Raw genomic sequence first — 22,799 nt, 5'->3', positions numbered from 1 at the left:
GGATCACTCATGCCTGCCTTGGATGCTGCTGTCTCGCATGAGGCTTTCACAGCTAACCACAGAGGGCAAGCCCTTCTCGTACTGCTGGGACTTTTAAGCTCCACAGGAAGAGGGGAGCAGTGGAGATGCCAGGTGTGGCCAGAGCGGTCAGAGCTGCAGTTGCGAGAGGCCTCTGGAGGCCAATTATTTTGAGATAACAGCACTGGAGCACCCACACTACCACTATTTCAAAATAACTATTAATTATTCCCTGAGAAAAGCAGGAGTACAGATTTTGAAATAAGTGGCCTGTAATTTCAAAATAACGGGCTTAATAGTGTAGATGTTCCATTTATAAATTCAACCTAAGGGGGGTTATTTTGAAATAATGCCCTTGGGTAGACCAGGGCTTAGAGAGAAACTACTGATTTCAGGTCTTGGTTAGTTAGTGCTGCCAAACTTATAGCAGGTTTCCAGTTTAAAGGGGTCCAGAGAAAAATCTTGTATTTACTGTTCATGCTTCATTCCCACCTGGTCTGAAGAATTAGCAGCTCTGAGAAGAGAGAATGCTTTATGGTGACAAATGGAGACCTCTAGAGCCATAGATTCTCTTTCCCTTCTCTGTTAGAGCTACTGTCGGGCCATCTCATTTCTTCTGCTTGAAAGGAAAACTTGATCCACTACAGACACTCCTGTTGTGATCACATTGCTGGTTGCAGACCCTGTGTTTGCCCATAGAACTGAGCCCTGACCCCACCTGACTGGTTTGACTTACAAATGTGGGGTGGAAGGAAAGGTTGGCACCTTGAATCTTGCAGCCTTCAGTAGGGGCCATCTGCAGAGGATCCTAGATCAGCTTGGATGATTCTTATAACAACCTATTTCCCTGCAATTCAGAGTCGTTTTAATTTCCAAAGAAAATATATCATTGTTCCTATCTCAGGCTATGTGTACACTACAATGATCTATCAGAAAGAGGTACACAAATTGGCCTCTCTACACTGGGCCAAATTTCGGAAAAGCCTCCTCTTTCAAAAGAGCCCTTCTTCCTCGTGGAAGGAGGAAGACAGGGCTTCCAAAGGAATGTGTCTTCTCTTTGGCAAAAAATAATCAAAGAGCAGATACCAGCAGTATCCCGGAAAAAACCCATAGTGTAAACATAGCCTCTAAGTGTAACCCCATAAAGTAAACATGTACCTTAGGTATCTCCCCTTAGGGTCCAGGTCCTCACACAATTTAAAATGGACTAACTTCATTGACTTCAGCAGAGTTAGTGACCTAGCACAACAAATTTCTATATATTTTTAAAATCCAATGGGAAGAAAACTGAAGAAAGATATTTCAAAGAGAGGCTGGCAAGGGAGGCAATCTGAGTTCAGGCAGCAGCTTGGAATACAAAAGATGTTACATAGCATTTAGCGTGAGCGACAGCGTTTTGCTTCAAAGATGAGAGCAAGTGATGAATTGTGGGATATTGTGGTTGCCCTTGTGGGTCAAAGCAATAAAGCCTGCACTTTGCTCACTTGAAATTTCAGGTTTGGGGTTGTTTGGTTTTTTTTTGTAAAAGTGTACTTTTCCTTTCAAAAAACCTTAATTCTTCCTTGGGAAAACAAATTTAATTACAAAACTATAAATAATCATATGTGAAAAATAATAGTGGCATAGCTTACATCTAACCTTTCCTTTCAATGATTAATGGATACTATTTGTGCAAACTGTTCTACACTCTGGCATGAAATGAAATTTAAATTGCAAATTTTACAGTGGTGTATTTTAACTGGTGACCCTTTCCCCAGTCACAAATAAAAGAAAACCAATTATATTTGTAATAAAGATGCTAATGCATTTCTTGTTTTTAAGGTATCTAAGGCTGTTACTGCTAGAAACTTTTCCCTATTGATGAGCCAAGAAGAGTACAATCTCTGAAATGTTCCAAGACGTGAATGTATCTGAAGAATAATTTTCAGCAAATACTCAGAAATAGCATTCATGGTCAAGTGAACACATTCTGCACCAACTGTGACAAATATCTGCTATTCTCCTCACTCAATAGGAAAACTCCGTCTAGTCGATCACATTTGCCACAGACTTCAGGTAGACTTCAGACCTCAAGCTAGTCAAAGAGTTCTTCAGCATGTGTGATTGCTTAGCCCTGAAGGACAAGCCCTGGATATGTTGCTTTCCAAATTCTAACTAGCTCCCTTCACTTGAATTATGTTGTCTGACATGCTTTTGGGAGAGGCAGAGATCAGACCTCCGTGCAGAAATGAAAAGCAACTGCTTGGGTAGCAGCCTTCTTTGTCAAATGTACTCACTCGTAACAGAGATAGGCAAAGTGATTTGTCTTGCATACAGTTTTTCATTAAGGACATACACAAAATATTTCAAAGTGCAGCTGTAGCCTGAAAGGCAACTATGAAAAGGTAACAACACCTTATTCAACAGAACACTATTTTTGTGCAACCAGAGTCATATTGGCTGACTTTGGTGAGTAATACAAGGCGGGGCCATATAATAGAATTCACTCCTGTTAGCTTTTCACGGCCAACATAGATACAGGGGGAGGCAGTTGAATCCTATGCATCGTTCTCAGAATTGGATTATGTTCAGATTTGTGGTGATTTGCACAGATACAACATTGCCCCTTGAGGAACAAGTTAGAGGGCCAAATTCTGTCTTTATTTGCAACTGTACATTCCTGCTAGCAAAGTGGGAAGCAAGGGCAGAATTTTGGGCCTACGGATTTGCCTCTTACTGAAGATGACTGGATTGAAATAGAATTGTAGATAACAGGGTGACTTTCTGTGGCTGGAAATGAAAACAATGAGATCGTGCTAGGCACCGTTCAGACATATAACAGCCCTTGGCCCAAACAATATGCAATGTAAATAGGCAAGAGGTTTGTATTATTGACCCATTTTCATTTCTTTTCTCTTTCATCTGAATAAAATATCTCATATGTACCATGACACATTTGGGATTAATATTATTACCAACATTGGTGGCTCACAGCACATTTTTTAAAAGCACAATTTAAGGAACCTTGTTTAAAGCAATTGATATTTTCCAGTAGTTACCAAGCAACAGCATCTCAGGTAATGCATTATTTCTTGCTTTAAAGAAATCCAGTTTGATGTCGTTACTCCACAGTATGCTTCCCTTCATTATCTCTGTGATGTTCCCCAGAACATGTTACTAAATATGTTAGATCTGATTCTCTACTCCTCCTGCAGTGAGTGTAATCATTTGCAGTAGAGCAAAATGTGTAAAGGATAGCATTCGGGCTCACTAGGACGTTGTGCAATAAATGACTACCCAAGGTAATGGAGCATCAGAATTGTCATTTTGTGGTTTAGTTTCACACGATTGCCATGGACTATGCAAGAGAATCTGGTCTTGTTCTTTGTATTCCACAGAGGCAATAAACAATCTGGAAAATGTTGCCCTCGTTCATTCTAGTTTGACCCTGATCAAGGCCCTGTCTGTTCCTTATCTTCTAATTTCATTTAAAGTTATGTGATAATACAGGTTGAACCGCTCTAGTCCAGCACTCTTTGGTCAGGCAATATCTATGGTCTGGCATGATTTTGGTTAGACGCATGTTTTATGGTCCCATACAGCTTGATTACACCAGTCCTTGCTTTCAATGTTCTATGTTGTTGTTTAGCTCTAATTTACTCCTAAACGTCTTCTAAGAGTCAAGTGAGGAGTGGAAGTGTTGATAATTTTGACAGACATTATTGACCTCCTGTGATTCGGCAAATAGTCTGGTTTGGCACCGGTCAGGTCCTGAGAGTATTGGACTAGAGTGGTTCAACCTATATTAATAAGATAATGGACATCATCAGTAATTCACCTTCAACACTGGTAACCGATCCACTATAAATTCTGAATATCTATTGTTATTACATGAAATAAGACTTTTATGAGACTGGCACAGTTGTAGGGTCATCATTTCATGATGGTTCAATGGGCAGGACTCATCTCCTCCCCAGGACCCTCTGAGCTACGGAAGAATTATCGTAATGGTTTACTAATGAGGAACTGGGGCACAGAGAGGCTAAGTGTTTTGCCCAAGATCACTGAAGAATGTTATCGCAAACCAGGGGACTGAGCATGGATCTTCTATGTGCCATCTTCATGCCCCAATCCCTGAGCTATCCTTCCTCCCCTGTTCATAGAATCATAGAACTGGAAGAGAACTCAGAAGGTCATCAAGTCCAGCCCCCTGCTCTAGGCAGGACCAATTCCAACTAAATCAACCCAGCCAGGGCTTTGTCAAGCCGAGACTTAAACACCTCTAGGGATGGAGACTCCACTACTTCCCTAGGTAACCCATTCCAGTGCTTCACCACCCTCTTAGTGAAATAGTTTTTCCTAATATCCAACCTGGACCTCTCCCACCACAACTTGAGACCATTGCTCCTTGTTCTGCCATCTGTCACTACTGAGAACAGCCTCTTTCCATCCTCTTTGGAACCTCCCTTCAGGAAGTTGAAGGCTGCTATCAAATCCCCCCTCACTCTTCGCTTCTGCAGACTAAATAGACCCAAGTCCCTCAGCCTCTCCTCATAAGTCATATGCTCCAGCCCCCTAATCATTTTCGTTGCCCTCCACTGGACCCTCTCCAATGCGTCCACATCCTTTTTGTAGTGGTGGGCCCAGAACTGGACACAATACTCCAGATGCGGCCTCACCAAAGCCAAATAAAGGGGAATGATGACATCTCTGGATCTGCTGGCAATGCTCCTCTTAATGCAACCTAATATGCCATTAGCCTTCTTGGCTAAAAGGACACACTGTTGACTCATAACTAGCTTCTCATCCACTGTAACCCCCAGGTCCTTTTCTGCAGAACTACTACTTAACCGGTTGGTCCCCAGCTTGTAACTATGCTTGGGATTCTTCCATCCCAAGTGCAGGACTCTACACTTGTCCTTGTTGAACCTCATCAGATTTCTTGTGTCCCAATCCTCCAATTTGTCGAAGTCATTCTGTACCCCATCTCTGCCCTTAAGCGTATCTACCTCTCCCCCCAGCTTAGCGTCATCCGCAAACTTGCTGAGGGTGCAATCCATCCCCTCATCCTGGTCCTTAATAAAGATATTGAACAAAACCGGTCCTAGAACCGAACCTTGGGGCACTTTGCTAGAAACCGACTGCCATCCTGACATCGAGCCATTGATCACTACCCGCTGGGCCCGGCCTTCTAGCCATCTTTCTATCCATCTTACCGTCCATTTATCCAATCCACAATTCCTTAACTTGCTGGCAAGAATATTGTGGGAGACCGTATCAAAAGCCTTGCTAAAGTCAAGGTATATAACATCCACTGACTTCCCCATGCCACCGAGCCAGTTACCTCATCATAGAAGCTAATCAGATTGGTCAGGCACGACTTGCCCTTCGTGAATCCATGCTGACTATTCCTAATCACTTTCCTCTCATCCAAGTGCCTCAATATGGATTCCTTAAGGTTCCCTTCCATGATTTTTCCAGGAACCGAGGTAAGACTGACCGGCCTATAGTTCCCTGGATCATCCTTCTTCCCTTTTCTGAAGATGGACACTACATTTGCCTTTTTTCCAGTCATCCGGGATTTCTCCCAATCTCCACGACTTTTCAAAGATAATAGCCAAAGGCTCCACAATGACATTTGCCAACTCCCTCATTACCCTCGGATGCACTAAGTCTGGACCCATGGATTTATGTACGTTTAGCTTTTCTAAATAGTTCCTAACCTATTCTTTACCCACCACGGGCTGTCCATCTTCATCCCATCTTGTGTCACTTGGCGCAGAAGTCCAGGAGCCGACCTTGTCCGTGAATACAGAGGCAAAGAAAGCATTGAGTACTTCAGCTTTCCCCACATCATCTGTCACTAGGTTACCTCCTTCACACCCTCTCTGATCACCTTCTTCTTGTTAACATGCCTGTAGAAACCTTTCTTGTTATCCTTCACATCCTTAGCCAGTTGCAATTCCATTTGTGCTTTCGCCTTCCTGATAACCCCCTGGCATTCTTGAGCTATACCTTTTAACTCCTCCCTGGTCATTTGACCAAGTTTCCACTCTTTGTAAGCTTCCTTTTTGTGCTTAAGTTCACCAAGGATTTCCCCTGTAAGCCAATCCGGCCTTCTACCATGTTTGCCTCTCTTGCTACGCGTCGGGATGGTTTCTTTCTGTGCCTTCAATAAGGCTTCTTTAAAATACTGCCAGCTGTCCTGGACTCCTTTCCCCTTCATGTTAACATCCCAGGGGATTCTGCCCATCAGATCTCGGAGGGAGTCAAAATCTGCTTTTTTGAAGTCCAAGGTGTGTATTTTACTACTCTCTTTTCTTCCTTTCGTCAGGATCCTGAAATCTACCATCTCATGATCACTGCTTCCCAGGTTGTCACCCCCCTCCACTTCCCCTATTCCCTCTGTTAAAATAATCCACTTTTTTCTAAAGCATCTATGCCTATGTAATGTAGGTATCAATTATGTACTCACAAAGATGAAGTATATGACTAAATAGGACTTTTCTGTACATGATCAGGGCTGTGAATTAGAATAGAAGCATTTTTTTTCTCATTGGCTGCATTTTAGAATTTGATCACTTTTATTGAATGTGTCACTGGTTCTGTTGTAAATCAAAAGTAGCATGTCTGAATACATGAAGCTGGTAAAATGAAGTCTGATCTGTAAAGCATGAACCTAGAATTACTTGCAATTCTTGACAAAAAGTATTCAGACCTGCCATTGCTTAAACCATCACACTGCACAGAACATGAGAATGGCCGTGGGTCAGACCAAAGTTCCATATAGCCCAGTATCCTGTCTTCTGATCGTGGCCAATCCCAGATGCCTCAGAGAGAGTGAGCAGAACAGGAAATCAAGTGATCTCTCTCCTATCATCCACTTCCAGCCCCTGACACACAGAGGAGAAGGATACCATTCCTGCCCATCTCGGCTATAAGTATTGATGGACCTAATTTATCTAGTTCTTTTTGAACTCTATTAAAATCCTAGTCTTCACAATATCCTCTGGCAAGGAGTTCCACCAGTTGACTGTATGCTGGATGAAGAAAAACTTCTAAAAGGTTAGAGTTGGTAGCTTGCTGATTGCATGGTTTCCTCAATGTGAATAATACCTGGCATATGAGTTAACTAGGATTCTAAATCTATTAAAAGACAGATGTCAACAACCATCTGAAAGGCCAAAGTATGCCATGTATGAAACCTAGTCATGATCTTTCCAAGATCTGTAAACAAGAGCTTGATGTGCTGTAAGATGTGAATACTGACTTTTATTTTCTCCTTTACATTTTTAAATGAATGGTCACTGGAACAAGTTACCCAAGGAAGTCATCGAATCTCCATCACTGGAGGTTGTTAAGGAGACTGAGGTTAGACACCTGTAATGGATGTACTTTGAAAATGTGATTTCAACAATCTAGTCATACTAGCACTTGAGTAAGTTCTCTTTCAACTGGTGCATCTTCATTGGCTTCAGTGGAACTATTCACTTTGGCTGTGTCTAGACTGGCAAGCTTTTCCGCAAAAGCAGGTGCTTTTGCACAAAAACTTGCCAGCTGTCTACACTGGCCACTTGATTTTGCGCAAAAGCACTGCCATACTACTGTCCGAAATCAGTGCTGCTTGCGCAAATGCTTTGACGTTCCCGTTCGGGCAAAAGGGCCAGTGTAGACAGGCAGCTAAGACGTTTTTCACAAAAGCAGGCTAAATGGAAAAAACCCCTGTGGACACTCGGAGGCTCTGTAGCCACAATTAGCTCTCGGACTTCCTGGTAACCCTCCTTAAAGCAGACGCAGGCTGCTGAGGTGACAAGGCAGGAGCCATTTTCAGACCTCTGGCCACAGCTCTGCCACGTGGCCCCTGCCATCCAGCAGACACCCCCAAGTCATGATGGCAGCTCCAGGTGGGGATCAGCCACCCATACCACCAGCACAGGAGGCCCCCAGGGCCAGAAAAAGAAGGGCCCCATCCTGGTCCCCGGGGGAGCTGGAAGCCCTCCTGGACCTCTGGCTGGAGGAGGAGGCCCTGCACAAGACCTGGTCCCGGTGCCAAGATGCCGACATTTTTTCCCACATGGCCCAGGCACTCGCCCAGCAGGGTCATCCAGCCCGGACCCTGGAGCAAGTCCGGGTTAAAGTAAAAGAACTTCGCCTTGGCTATGTGTGGGCCAGCAAGGGCCAGGGGGAAGGAGCCGACACCTGCCCCCATTACCAACATCTCCACACAATCCTGGGCCAGCCAGCACCAGAGGCACCAGATGTCCAGGTGGACAGCAGCATGCGTTCCTCCCCCCCCCCCCGTCACCAGGACCACCGAGGCGGGGGAAGGAGACACCAGCAGTGCGTCGGAGGACGAGGCCAGCACTGCCACCCTGCAGGACCCATCTGGCAGCCCCAATGTCTCCCGCTCATCCTCGGATGCTGGGGAAGGATCCACTGGTGAGTGTTGCACTTTGCACTCACAAGGGCAGGGAGCCAGGCACCCGGAGGGGGGAAGGGGGAAAGCATGTCACTCAGGCCGCATGAGCTGCACGCTGTGTAGCATTAGGCAGTAAGCAGTACGTGTAACCATGTGCAGCCTGGTGACCGAGCGGCACGTGGCTGTGGCAGGCAGCTCCAGGGCACTCCTGGGACCGTGCTGCTCACACACATCCGGCAGGACCCAGGGGGAAGGGTGGATGCCGGCTGGAACCGGCCAGGGCCCCAGGGACTCAGGCCAGAGCCCGCACCACTGCAAGGGTGCAGCACAGAGAACGGCAACACTGTCCCATGCCTGGCTGTGAGGCACAGCCAGCTGCTCCTGGGAAAACCGCAGCATCACAGCCCTGTGAGCGTGACCCCCACTGAGCCCCTCGCCTGCTCCCGGTGCCTTGGCTGGCCCACTGAGGGAAGTCCCCACTGCGGCCACACATGCCCCTGGGCTACATGTGTGAGGGCTAACGGGAGGGGGAGGGGAGGAGATGCTCGGGCCGGCCCTAGGGCCGCCTGAGTTTTGCTGCAAGGATGGGACACTCCCCAGTCACTCTCCTGGTTCTGTCCAGGAGATATCCCACGCAATGGGGATCTGAGAGCCCAGACCATGTCTGCCAGACGTGCTCCCAGGCACTGTGTGGGGATTCATCTCGCTCCCTGTCAAACACCAGTGCTTAGCCCAAAGCCTCACAGCCTCCACCGGCAGGGAGTTCCACAGGTTAACACAACACAAGTGCCCTCCCGCCCTCCACGGGGCCAGGACACAGACCGGTGGTTACAATACATGGAGGGGGACTCTACTCCAGGGGTGGTCCTCTTTGCAAACATACAACACGGGGGACAGAGGGGAAACCGAGTGAGCCCAAGCCACACTACTGTGGTGTCACCTGGGCTCAGGGGTGGGGTGGAAGGCATGAGGTGTGGGGACAGTGGCCGGGCTGCCTGACTGACCCATCCTTTCTTCTCTTCCCTGCAGCGGGACGAAGCACAAGCCGGGGACCTTTCAGTCTGGCATCAGCAGCACCCCTAGCCGCCCAACCACCGAGGCAGAGGCTCCGCCACCGGGACCAGCTCCTTCAGTGCCACATGCAGGCCATCACTCGGAGTGTGGAGGCGGACCTGCAGTGGCGCCAGGAGGCCTGGGATGCCTTCCAGGCCCAGTGTGTGATGATGGCTGACTCCATCATCACACTTACTGCCCACATTATTGCATGGCCTTGACCCACACCCCCGCTATCCCTCCCCTAGCACTTCCCTTGCCTCCTCCTGTAATGGCCCCTCCTGCTCCTGTCTCTGCTGCTCCTGAAATGGCCCCTTCTGCCCCTGCTCCTGCTCCTGCCCCTTTTGCCCCTGCTCCTTCCCCTCCTGCCCTCCTCCCCGTGCAGCCTGCCCCGATGTGTCCTGCCCCCCATGTCCAGGTCCGCCCCTGCCCCCGTGTCCAGTGGTCGCAGGGGCCACCCCTCCCAGTAGTAGCTCCTCCCCCTCCCAGTTCAAGGTCTCCGCCCCCTCTCCCCCTTGTAAATAAAAAGATACAAGTTTTTCTGTTTCAAACCAAACTGTGTTGTTGTTTATTGGGAGGTAAGGGAGAAGGGTAGAGGATGGGAGGGAGTTGTAGGGGGAAACCATCCTGGTGCGCCTGGCGGATGGCATCTGTGTGGGATTGTTCATAAGTCTGTGTCTCGGCTGCCATCCATGCAGGGAGGAAGGCCTCCCCACTCTGCTCCACAACGTTGTGGAGCACACAGCACGCGGCCACTACCTCCGTGGCATTCCGCTCACCCATCTCGAAACGGGTGAGCAAACAACGGAAGCGGGCTTTTAAGCGGCCGAAGGCGCACTCCACTTGATTCCGGGCCTGGTTGAGGTGGTCTTTGAAGCGGGCCCGGTTCTGGTCCGGCCGCCCCGTGTAGGGCCGCATTAGCCAGGGCAGGAGGGGGTAGGCCGCATCCCTGATGATGCAGATGGGCATAGGCACATCCCTGACAGTCAACTCCCACCAGGGGAAGTAGGTGCCTGCCTCCAGCCTGCGAAACAGTCCAGAGTTGCGGAGGATGCGGGCGTCGTGTCCCCTGCGAGACCAGCCCGCATAGACATCCAGGAAGCGGCCCTGGTGGTCCACGAGGGCCTGGAGAACAATTGAGCAGTACCCCTTCCTGTTCGTGAAATGGGCTGCTCGATGCTCCGGGGCCCAGACGGGGATGTGGGTTGCAGTTGGGGAACCCGAGGGCAGCAAAGCCGGCCAGCGTAGCGTCCATGTCATGCAGGCGGATCACTCTCGGGAGCAGGACGTCATTGATGGCATGGACGACCTGCAGAAGGGTGCAGAGAAACACAGGGGAACACATCACATAAGGCAGGGGAGAGTGTGCACTCCCTTGGCCCCCCCCCCCGTGATTCCCTCTGTCCTCACGCACACGCACACACACTCACACACGCACACACGCACACACACCATGGCCCCCTCGCCCCACGTCCCCCTCCCCCACCAGTAGGCCTGTGCAAGGGAGGGACGACCCAAACCCCTGGGTGACCCAGCCTGGAGTATTGGCTGTCCCTGGGCATGGAGTGCAACACCCTCCCCCCCCTTCCACTCCCCACTCTCCCTGGGACTTTCCTCCAGCACGATGACACCAACAGTGGATCTTCCTGCCCCGAACTGGTGTGCTACTGATCGGTAGCTGTCTGGGGTGGCCAGCTTCCATAGTGCAATGGCAACCCTCTTGTCGATGGGGATGGATGCCATCAGCCGGGTGGTGGCTCTCTGGAGTGCAGGGGCGAGTCAGGCACACAGCTCCAGGAACGTCCACTTTCACATGTGGAAGTTCTGGAGGCATTGCTGGTCATCTCATTGCCCCAGGACCAGCTGGTCCCACCAGTTCGTACTGATGTCCAGTCTCCACACTGGCCTCTCCCCCCTGGGGTGGGGATGCCACAGGGACGCCATGGCCTCCCTGGTGAGGGAGTCCAAAGTGATCTGCACCTCCTGGTCCTGGAACAGGAGGGGCACCAGCCTCGAGCACAAGCTGCAGGCACTCCAAAATGGCCAACAGGGGCCAGAGCAGGCACATGGCCACCCCTGGCTCCATGGCAGACAAAAGAAGGCAAAAGACAAAAAAAAACCAGGCAGAAGCACTGGGTGGCAAAAGGGTGGTGTCCAAAAGGCAGAGGGCAACCACCAAAACTGCTACAGCTGTCAGTCCCTGCAAGAGGTCCTAAAGCACGGAGCAGGAGAGAAACGGCTGTCCAGGGAGATCCCTTTAAGCACGTGTCTGAAAGGAGCTCCAGCCCCCGCCCCAGAAAGGGCTGGTGCCTTTTGCCCTCTGCAAAATGGTTCCGGGCTTCTGCTTTTGTGCAAACGCGTCCTGCCAATGTAGACGCGCTTTTGCACATAAGCGCATCGTTATAACGATAACTCCGTGCCAATCTAGACGTGCTTTTGCGGAAATACTTTTAACAAAAATAATTTTCTGTTAAAAGTATTTCCGCAAAATCATGCCAGTCTAGACGTAGCCATTATGTATAAAATGAGAGGAAGAATCAAGGCCGTTACATTTATTCCATTGGTCTTTGAAAACTTCCAGCTGATGAATTCCCTCGATACATGAACACTGTCCTGTGTACATGTAGTAGAATATGATATATGACAGCTGAAAGCTAGGGAAAGTTTATTCTTTGCAGTTAGTCTATATTTTATAACTAAGGGGATTTAAATTGATCTCAGACCTCTGATCAATGCATCATTCTTCAAGTACAAGGTGTTGAAGACATTTTCAATCCTGTTGTGGAATTCTTATAAAATATTCAATAAAGTCAGAGAGTAATAATAACTTGGAGGCCTCAGGATGTTTTCTTCTTGCTAGTTAGAAAGTTCCTTGAGAGGATTGAAAAGCATCCTAAACCATTTTTCTGGTGAATAATGTCTGGATTTCATATAAACCTATGCATCATGGAAAATTGAATTAAAATATATTAAGTGTCTTCTAGTAGCATGTTTGTCTTGTTACTCGTCTGATATTCCTAAACAGAGTGGGTTGTACCCACGAAACTTCATGATGCCATCAACATTTTTGTGAGTCTCTAAGATGCTACTAAACTATTCGTTCTTTTTTAAGTTTTTCCAGTTACAGATTAACTTGGCTACCCCTCTGAAGCTTTCAAATATGTACTGGTAGTTGGGCAAATCACTAGAGACTGTCTTCTGTTTAGATACTAGTAGTTCTAGAGCACCTTAGGCTATGTCTACACAGCAGCGTTATTTCGGAATAAGGTATTCCGGAAGAGATATTCCAGAATAGCCTATTTCAAAATAGTGTGTCCACATTGATTGGATGCTGAATCACATTTAAGGCCACCCAGAACCATTTCAGGCAGGGCATCAGGTCAGTAGTTACCTCATGTGGCTGCTGCTTGAGGCTATCTGAGGCTCATACTTAAAAGAATCCCCCCACCCCAAACAGCCATTTCTCAGGTTTCCCTGCTTGCTTGCCTACCTCTCTGAGGTTCAGCAAAGCATTTTCTCTGCGTGCTTTGATTGCCCTGATTCAGGACACCACAGCACACTCCACTATGGAGCAGGAGCTGCCTCTGGGCAGTCTTGAGCTCTTGCAGCTTTTGCTTTTGCTGCAAGTCATGCAGCACTTGCTGCAGGTTGCCTCCCAGGCTCTGCAGGAACCCAACCCCGAGGGCTTCTTGGATACTCTCCTCAGGTATGTGGAGGAGCAGCTACAGGACTTGGACACCGCCCGCTGTAGTCTGAGTTCCATTCCTTGCTGCATCTGGCATCTGGACACCAGTGTAGACTGGTGAGACCACATTGTTCTGGCTTGGGGAGGGCAGAGTGCTGGGTTCAAATGAAGGACTAGAATAGGACTAGGGACATAGAGGACAATGAATTCAGGGATAGAACATCAGTCTTTAGAGCACAGGGTAGTGGGCTCAATCCCCCTCTTCCCACTCAGGCACTGAGTATGCCTGGGTTGGACCTGGCTCCAGCCTTACGAAGGCAGCACAAGGGACCCACTGAAGATGGTGAGGTGAGCCTCTGAGTGGACTAGGGAATACAGCATTTGCTGGGGGAGCACAAGGTTGTGGGATTGAGTCCCCCTCTGTCCACCCTGGGAAGCTGATGGCTAGCCAACAATGGCTTTAGAATGAAGAATGGCACCTTCCTTGAGCTCTGTGAGTGTTTCACCCCTGCCCTGAGGTGATGAGACATGGACGTGAAGCCCACCATTCCCCTCCAGTAGTGTGTCACCATCACCCTCTAGAAACTTGAGGTTTGTTTTGTTACCCCGAAATTCAATAAGGTCCAGGATCTCCACACCAGACCAGGAAGGTGCATGTCACTTGCGGTCCCTGGCAGGCTCCTGGGAGCTGGCTGAATAGTCCCAGGGAGCAGTGGAGGGCTGGCTGGCACAATCAGTCATCTTGGGCCAAAATGGAGTCAGGGGCAGCTGAAGGGTGGCTCAGGGCTGTCAGGCCTACTGCGAGCCCCATTCCCTTTCTGCAGAGTCTGCAGCTTTAAGGCTCCAGGGGAAGGGGCTGTGAGCTAGAGTTTTCCTGTGTGGCCAGAGCAGCCAGCAGGGCACCCTGGGAGGCTTGGAGGCCCCCTATTTCTAAATAGCCCCTATTCCCTGTCTACACAGTGCCTATTCCAAAATAGCAATTTTGGAATAGACACTATTCCTCATAGAATGAGGTTTACAGAACTTGAAATAAGCCATCTGCTATTTCAAAATTATTTCGAAATAGCGGTTTGGCTGTGTAGATGCTCATGAAGTTATTTCGGAACAGCGGTCATTACTCCAAAATAATTTTTCTGTGTAGACGTACACTTAGGCTGTGTCTAGACTGTATCTCTTTTCCGAAAAAGGGATACAAATTAGACACATCGCAATTCCTTATTTTCTTTATTTTCCAAAAGATCCCCGTCTAGACTGGTGCTTTTTTCTGGCAAAACCCTGAGCCGGAAAAAAGCGGCAGCCATGTTTATGCAAATGAAGCGGGGGGGATTTAAATCCCTGCTTCATTTGCAATTGCGATGTGTCTAATTTGCAAAGGGATCCAGTCTGGACACAGCCCTAGAGACTAACAAAACTATATTTCATATCATAAGACTGATTGTATGTGTCCCAGTCATAGCTTTTGATGTGAAAATGTATATGTTAGTTCTGGAAGAAATTGGCTTTGTAATGCACCAACCAGTTAATGTCTTTATTCAAGCCCGGGTTAACAGTGTCAAATTTGTAGATAAATTCCAGTTCTGCAGACTCTCTCTGTAACTGATTAGTGGAATTCTTTTGTGGAAGAATGGCTAATTTTAAATCCATGATGGAGTGACCAGGCAGGTTAAAATGTGTGGGGCTGTGTGTGTTACCATTTCTGATGTCTGATTCATGCCCATTTACCTTTTGCACAATAAGAATTCCTCATAAGGGTGAAAGCATGTAGGATCTGGTCATGGCAAGCTTATCTGAACCAAAATGAAATCATCCAGAGCTGCTGAAATCATCAATGAATATGGAGGCTCATGGGCACGGGGTCTTCTTTGAGGCTACATCTAGACTACGGAGTTTTATCGGAAAAAAGTTTTTTCCAATTTTTTTTTCAGAAGAGGCTTTTCCAAAATTTGGCTCATCTACACTGGGCCAAATTTCGGAAAAAACCTCCTCTTTTGGAAGAGCCCTTTTTCCTCGTGAAATGAGGAATACAGGGGCTTCCAAAAGAGCGTGTCTGCTCTCCCACAAAAAGTGTCGGAAGAGCAGACATGTTCCATGGACTCTGTAGTCTAGATGTAGCCTGAGTTACCCACATCCAACAGTAGATTCTTCCCTCTGTATTTTGGAAACTTATGGGTCAGGTTCCATCTGGAACATGGATAGGCAGAAGTGAAAAAGTGGGGTTGGTGGGAGGCAATTAATTAAATTCTTTCCAAACTGAATAAAATCTGGTTTGGGTTTCATTTGAATTTTGAGCAAAGGCTCAGATGTTTTTTTATTTCCTCCTGACAGGTTTGTCAAGCCATAGTCTCATCACTTTGCAGTGTAGCTTACGTGGGGATAAGGTGTTTTACTAAAGTTAATGTGTGTAACTCCTTTTTCCACAGTCCCAGCACAAAATGTCTTTCTTTCATAGGAGCTGGATGTAGACTACAGATTGTCTGCCACACCAGAGAGAAATGTCCACAGGTTGCACTGTTCTATGAAATAAAGCAAAATGCAGCACTCGTTTCTTCAATTTAGCTTTCTTTCAATAACCAGACTATGTCCGTGCACAAATTAACATGAACAGGTAAATAAATAAAGAAACAAAAAACAACTCCCCCATCAAAATCCCACTATTTCTCCTCCAGATTAAAAAGAAAGAGGGAAAAAGTGGGATTGTTATTTCTATTTTTAAATACTTCAGAGGCACTCAGACACTGCAGCAAGGGGAGCAATCTAGACAGATAAATGTTAATTTCACACATCAGGTAAGAGCATTTTTCAGCTCTCTTGCTGTCTTTCTTTTCTTTCTGCACTTTGCAAGAGTCTCAGTTTCTGAGACAAAAGTCTGTCTCAATCTTTCATCCCGGTTTCTTTCAAGTAATGACATCTAATTAGGGCCTCCATTATAATTCTGAACATTAACCTGATGGCAGAAATCTTCTGGGGCTATTATATTCTTTCCATAAAAAAATAATACCATTAGCTTTTAATGAATGTTTCACTTAGACATTGTTAGATGCATTACATAATTTTAAAAAACAAGACCTAAGGCAACTGTTACAGTCTGATTACTCCTCATTTCCCTGTAGTTCATAGTTTGTTATAACACTATAAAGAATTTATATGATACTTCTTAAAAAAGCAGTGAGCCATTGTAGATACATTGACTTGTTCTAACAAAACAAAACAAAACAAAACAAAAGCAAGAAACAAAAAAACTGTCATCTTAATTCTTCTCCTGAAGAGAATGAAGAATTATTTATTATTGTTGTCTTAGTACTGAAAACAATTTGAAGGAATCTTTTGGTCTTCGTTTTCAGTTGTTTAGCTGTTATCTTGGATTTCTTTCTCATCACTTTTCAAATATATTCATCTTCTAGTCTCCAGCCTGAATGATGAAAGACTTCCCTGGGAAGTGGTAAGAACTAGAGTATATCTTATATTATTCTACTTAATTTTGATTTTGATAATGGTCGCCCCCTCGCCCCGTCACCTCTCTGGTTAGGTGTATTTTTGCCTTGTAAGCTCTTTATGAAAGGATTTGTTTCTTTTTCTAACCCCCATCATTTAAAAAAAATGCTATGTATACTCTTCAGTTAGAATCTGCTGAAGTAAATAATTCCTCATTATAGTATATAGTGTTAAGGGTCAAATATGATCAGAAGTCAAAATAAACAATCATACATTACTAGAACTGGAAGGGACCTCGAGAGGTCAACAGGTCCAGTTTCCAGCCCCCATGGCAGGGACAAGCACAGTCAGATCATCCCTAATAGATGTCTATCCAATTTGCTGTTAAATATCTCCAGTGACGGAAATTCTACAACCTTCCTAGGATATTTATTCCAATGTTTAATCACCCTAGGTATGTCTATACTACAAAGTTAATTTGAACTAACAGACGTTAGTTCGAATTAACTTTGATAGGCACTACACATGCAAACCACGACGGCCATTGTAAGCTCAGGGCTCAGGGTCGGGGGTCTCAGTGGACCACCTTGATTTTCATGCACACCTGCTCCTGGGTGGCCAGGTTGGCAGCTCTCCTGCCCTAGACAGCCACTTTCCTGTGCCTAGTGCGGAGGTCGTGGACGAGGTCCACGATGTCCGCACTAGACCAGGCGGGTGCCCGCTTCTTGCGGTCCCGGGCAAGCTCCCGGGAGCCGCCAGCCTGGTCCCGGGAAGAGGGGGAGGGCTGGGGGGCATCAGGTGGGTGGCTCGAGCCGTGCCAGGTGCAGGGTCTGCTGGCTGGGTGCTGGCAGGCTTGCACCTGGCACGGGCACTGTAGCCAGCCCGTGCCCCTTTAAGGGGTCCAGGGCCGGGAGGGGGGCAGACGAGTTTCCCTGGTGTTGGCCAGAGTGGCCACCAGGGAAACCTGGGGAGGGCTAGCCTCCCACTAGTTCGAATTAAGTGGCTACACAGCCCTTAATTCTAACTAGCTAGTTCGAACTAGACTTAATCCTCGTAAAATGAGGTTTTCCTAGTTCGAACTAAGTGCTTCCTAGTTCGAACTAACGGAGCGCTAGTGTAGCGCCTATTAAAGTTAGTTCGAACTAACTTTGTAGTGTAGACATACCCATAGAGTCTTCTCAGGTTGTTACCAAATGCTCTTGGAAGAAGTTTGAAAACCAGTTCAGAAAAGATACAGATAAACTGAACATAGCTAGATAAATAGTGTGTAGATATAATTTCTGTACATTTGACGACAGTTTCACCTCTTCTGTTGCTTAGGTTTACTTGCATTGTGTTTGTAATTTTACTAAAGTTTTTAAATACGATTATATTAATCCTCCCTTTTGTGGCCCCTTTCTTGAAAATTTGATGTGTACTGCATATGGCCTTCAGGCACAATCAAAACTGAAAATGAATTCATTTTCTCTGAATTTGTTATGTTAAATCCTAACTGCAGTTTTCGCCAAACCACTTCCAACCCCACCGCCTAGCACCCTACAAGACAAAAACAAAACAAAAAGTGGTATTCACCCAGCTACAATCATTGGCATATACAATTATCACCCTTATTATAATAATGCTCTTCAATAATAAACACAAATGCTTAATTGCCATGGATTGTTTTATAGCAATCATGGATTATGTTGAGAAAATGGTATAATTTATTTTATTCTTAATGGAGTGTAAAAATATTGTCTGAAAGATTGTCACTTGATGTTCCAGTTATATCACTCAAAAATAAATATGCTTCCCTGCTATTAATTAAAAGGGTCCACAGGATGTTCAGCTGACAAGGAACAGGGAATTTCACATTTCAAGCCAAATGAAAGGCAGTGGTTCTTTCATTTGAGAGGTTCCTATTATTATTGGACAAAAGCATATTATTTATTATAGATAGCATAAGGTCACATGAGAGAATATACTTGGCCTTCAGAGTTTCCCTGGTGTTGGCCAGAGTGGCCACCAGGGAAAGCTGGGGAGGGCTAGCCTCCCACTAGTTCGAATTAAGGGGCTACACACCCCTTAATTAGAACTAGTAAGTTCGAACTAGGCTTAGTCCTCGTACAATGAGGTTTACCTAGTTCGAATTAAGCGCTCCACTAGTTCGAATTAAGTTCGAACTAGCGGAGCGCTTGTGTAGCGCCTATCAAAGTTAATTCGAACTAACATCCGTTAGTTCGAATTAACTTTGTAGTGTAGACATACCCTGAGGGAGGAATGGAATACGAGCCCCATTGGGGAGGACTGGGGTGGCTCTGTGGGCTCCTCGGGGTTGAAGCTCTCCTGCAGCCCCATGATTGACCCCCTCCCGGATGGCTAGTTTTTAGGTCTAGATGCACTAGTTCGAATTAGCTTAGTTCGAATTAACTAATTCGAATTATGTTAGTTCGAATTAGTGCTGTAGTGTAGACATACCCCCTGAGAGTTAGAAAGGTTTTCCTAATGTTCAACTAATTCTCCCTTGCTGCAGTTTAAGCCCATTGTTTCTTGTCCTATGATCAGAGGCCAAGGAGAACAATTTTTCTCCCTCCTCCCTGTAACACTCTTTTAGATATTTCAAAACTGCTATCATGTCCCCTCTCATTCTTCTCTTTTCTAAACTAAACAAACCTAATTCTTTTAGTCTTCCCTTATAGCTCATGTCTTCTGGACCCTTAATCATGTTTGTTGCTCTTCTCTGGACCTTTTCCAATTTTTCCACATCTTTCTTGAAATGTGGTGCTCAGAACTGTACACAATACTCCAACTGAGGCCTAAATATTGCAGAGTAGAGTGCAAAAATTACTTCTCATGTCTTGTTTACAACCTCCTGTTAATGCATCCCAGAATCATACTTTCTGTTGACTCATATTTAGCTTGTGGTCCACTATGCTTTTTTCAGTACTCCTTCCTAGACAGTCGCTTCTCATTCTGTATGTGTGAAACAGATTGTTCCTTCCTAAGGTGGAATACTTTGCATTGTTTTCATCCTATTTATCTCAGACCATTTCTCTACTATGTCCAGATCATTTTGAATTATGACCCTATCCTCCAAAGCACTTGCAACCCCTCCTGGCTTGGTATTATCTGCAAACTTAATAAGCATAGTCTCTATGCCAATATCTAAATTGCTGATGAAGATATTGAATAGAACCAGTCCCAAAACTCACCCCTGCAGAACCCCACTTGTTATGCCCTTCCAGCATGACTGTGAACCATTAATAACTACTCTCTAAGGCTACGTCTAGACTGCAAGCTTCTTTTGGAAGAAGCTTTTCTGGAAGAGATCTTCCGTAAAAGCTTATTTTGAAAGAAAGCATCCACACAGCAAAAGCGCAACGAAAAAGCGATGTGCTTATTCAAAAGATAGCATCCACATTGATTGGATGCTATCTCACATTTAAGTTGTGATTCGTCTAGATGGAGTGGCCACCAGAAAACCTGTGTTATTTCCTGGAGACCTCTTCTTTTGAAATAACTCCCTCTTCTTCGTCCACACATGCCTTTTTCTAAAAAGCTTTTTTGGAAAAAGGCTTCTTCCTCATAGAATGAGGTTTACTGCCGTCAGAAAAATCCCTCCATTCTTTTGACTTTCTGGCTCAATGGCAGTATTGTTTTTCTGGAAAAATGGCTGTTTTTCTAGGAAAACACTGCAGTGTAGATGCACCCCAAGAATGGTTATCCAGCCAGTTATGCAGCCACCTTATGGTTGCACCATCTAGGTTGTATTTCTCTAGTTTATTGATAAGAAGATCATGTGAGATCATATCAGATGCTTTACTAATGTTGAGGTATGCTATGTCCACCACTTTCCCCTAATCTGCAAGACTTCATATCTTCTCAAAGAAAGCTATCAGACTGGTTTGACAGGATTTGTTCTTTATAAATCCATGCTGGCTGTTCCTTATCACCTTATTATCTTTCAGATGTTTGCAGATAAATCCCTTAATTATTTTCCCAATGATCTTTCCTGGCACAGAAGTTAAGTTGACTGATCTGTAGTTTCCTGGGTTATTCTTATTTCCCTTTTTATAAATGGGCAATATTTTTGTCCATATGCTATAATATAGAAGACATAGTTAACTTCTTAACATTATAGTGCAAAATTTAAAAAATGTGACCAACTCTTTTTACGAATAGTAAAACTCAATGTACGGTCCTTCATTTTTAATTTTATTTTGTTTAAAATTTCCCAGGAATTTGTCAGGGTTCACCACAAAGTTTAAAAAATGGTGACTATCACTGCAAAATACAGTCAGAGTTTTCAGAGTAAATCTGAGGGTAAGGTGGGAGCTGGAAGGGCAGCAAAATGAAAACAAATTGTGTAAAAGCAGTTTTTAATGCTGTTGGTTATATCATGACCCAGCTCCCACTCTGGAAGGCACTATGGTGGCTTGGCAGCCTGAGCTGCTCAGGTTACTAAACTGCTTTCTCTCCTTCAGCAGAGGTTCCGAAGTGGAAGAAGTTGAGGAGGCAGTATGCGCACATGGCACCTGAATTTCCTCTACCCCTTTCCTTTCTGGGCTCACTTGAGAAGGAAATATGGTGGCTCAGTCATCATCATCTCTCATTTTAGACCAAGAAGCCAGATTTGGGCAGTTCTGGCACTTCCCAAATGTGAGTGAAAATCAGTAAAAACTGAACTGTGTCTTTTGTAGAAATGGATAAAAGCCCAAACCATGTGTCTTAACTGCATACAACTTGGACAAGGTTTTCAAAAGCGACTGATGATTTGCGGGTATTGTTTTCCGAAAGTGCAGAATACCCTGCCCCCTGCTGAATGTATAGCCCACATAGTGCATTGAATCAAGTGTTCCAAATCACTAGAGACTTCTGAACATCTTGGCCCTGTTCTCTTTGGCTGTGTCTAGACTGCAGGGTTTTTTCGAAAAAAGATCCTTTTTTAGAAAAACTTCACCTGTGTCTATACTACAGCAGCGTTCTTTCGAAATTAAATTGAAAGAACATGGCTTTTCTTTCGACGGTGGTACTCCTCATTTCACGAGGAATAACGCCTTTTTTCGATAGTGCTCTTTCGAAAAAAGGCGCTATGTCATGCAAACTGTGCTTTTTCGAAAGAGCATCCAGACTGTCTGGGTGCTCTCTTTCGAAAAAGCGGCTTGCTTTTTTGAAAGTATTGGTTGAAGTCTAGACGCTCTTTTTCGAAAGAGGCTTTTTTGAAAGCCTCTTTCGAAAGGGGCTTGCAGTCTAGACGTAGCCTTTCAGCAGCTATTTTGTCAGCTCTTTCAAAGATTTCCAGCTGATTAGGACATTATCTTAATTTCACCTAAGAGGCCAATTCAGAAACTTTCATTCAGAATGAATAGCACCTTATTTGGAAATGCGGCTGCTCTGAAAATGTATGAACATTGGTTTGTTTTTTACTTATATCCTGAAGAAAAAGTTTAATGAAAACTAAATGCAATTCACTTTTAGCAAAATTTTCAGCAGATTTTTTTAGACTTTTTTTTATAAGTCTCTCCTTTTTTTTTTTTTTGGTTTCTGATTTAAAAAATCAACATTTCTGGAAAGAAGCAGGCATTTTCCAGATTTTTTTAAGTCAAATCTAATTTTCTGTTGGCGAGGGAATAAACAACACTCTTGCACTCCTTCTGACAGTAAATTTTCAATGAGCTCTAGTTAGCAATTATCTTATTGTCGTCTATGTGACTGTGCAATGAGTAAAGTGTTAGTCACTGTGAAGAAATGATGAAGTGTCAAGTCCATACATTTTTATCTTTTCTAGATATAGGAATTCAAGTGCTTTCCACTTAAATCATACTTCAACAGTTTTCTCTACCTTCTGTTCTTTGTAGTGAAATAAGTTTCACCAGTCAGTCATTCCTAGGTATCTTTAGAAAGATGACTACATTCTTGGCCATCCTACAGTTCTGCAGTATAATAACAGTATTTAGTAATAAATTATGGCCACTTTGTTCTGTAGCATCTTCAGAACTCTCGGATGAATGCCATCCAGTTCTTTGGATACTTATATAAAGCGATTAGATTCCCTCCTCAGCTTCCTTTTCTCACAGCTAATCCTGTTCAGTTCAAGTACTGCTAAAAGTCATTCCCTTTTTAAAAATTCATTGCATATCCTTATCAAATCCTTTAGACTTTTATTCATTAGAACTTGTAGCTCTACTGACCACAACTGTGAGCATTCCAGCTAGAAAAACAAGGCATCATGTG

This window comes from Pelodiscus sinensis, chromosome 9 (assembly GCF_052426305.1).
Source record: "Pelodiscus sinensis isolate ZL-2025 chromosome 9, ASM5242630v1, whole genome shotgun sequence".
NCBI lineage: Eukaryota > Metazoa > Chordata > Testudines > Trionychidae > Pelodiscus > Pelodiscus sinensis.
This window is presented reverse-complemented; position numbering follows the sequence as displayed.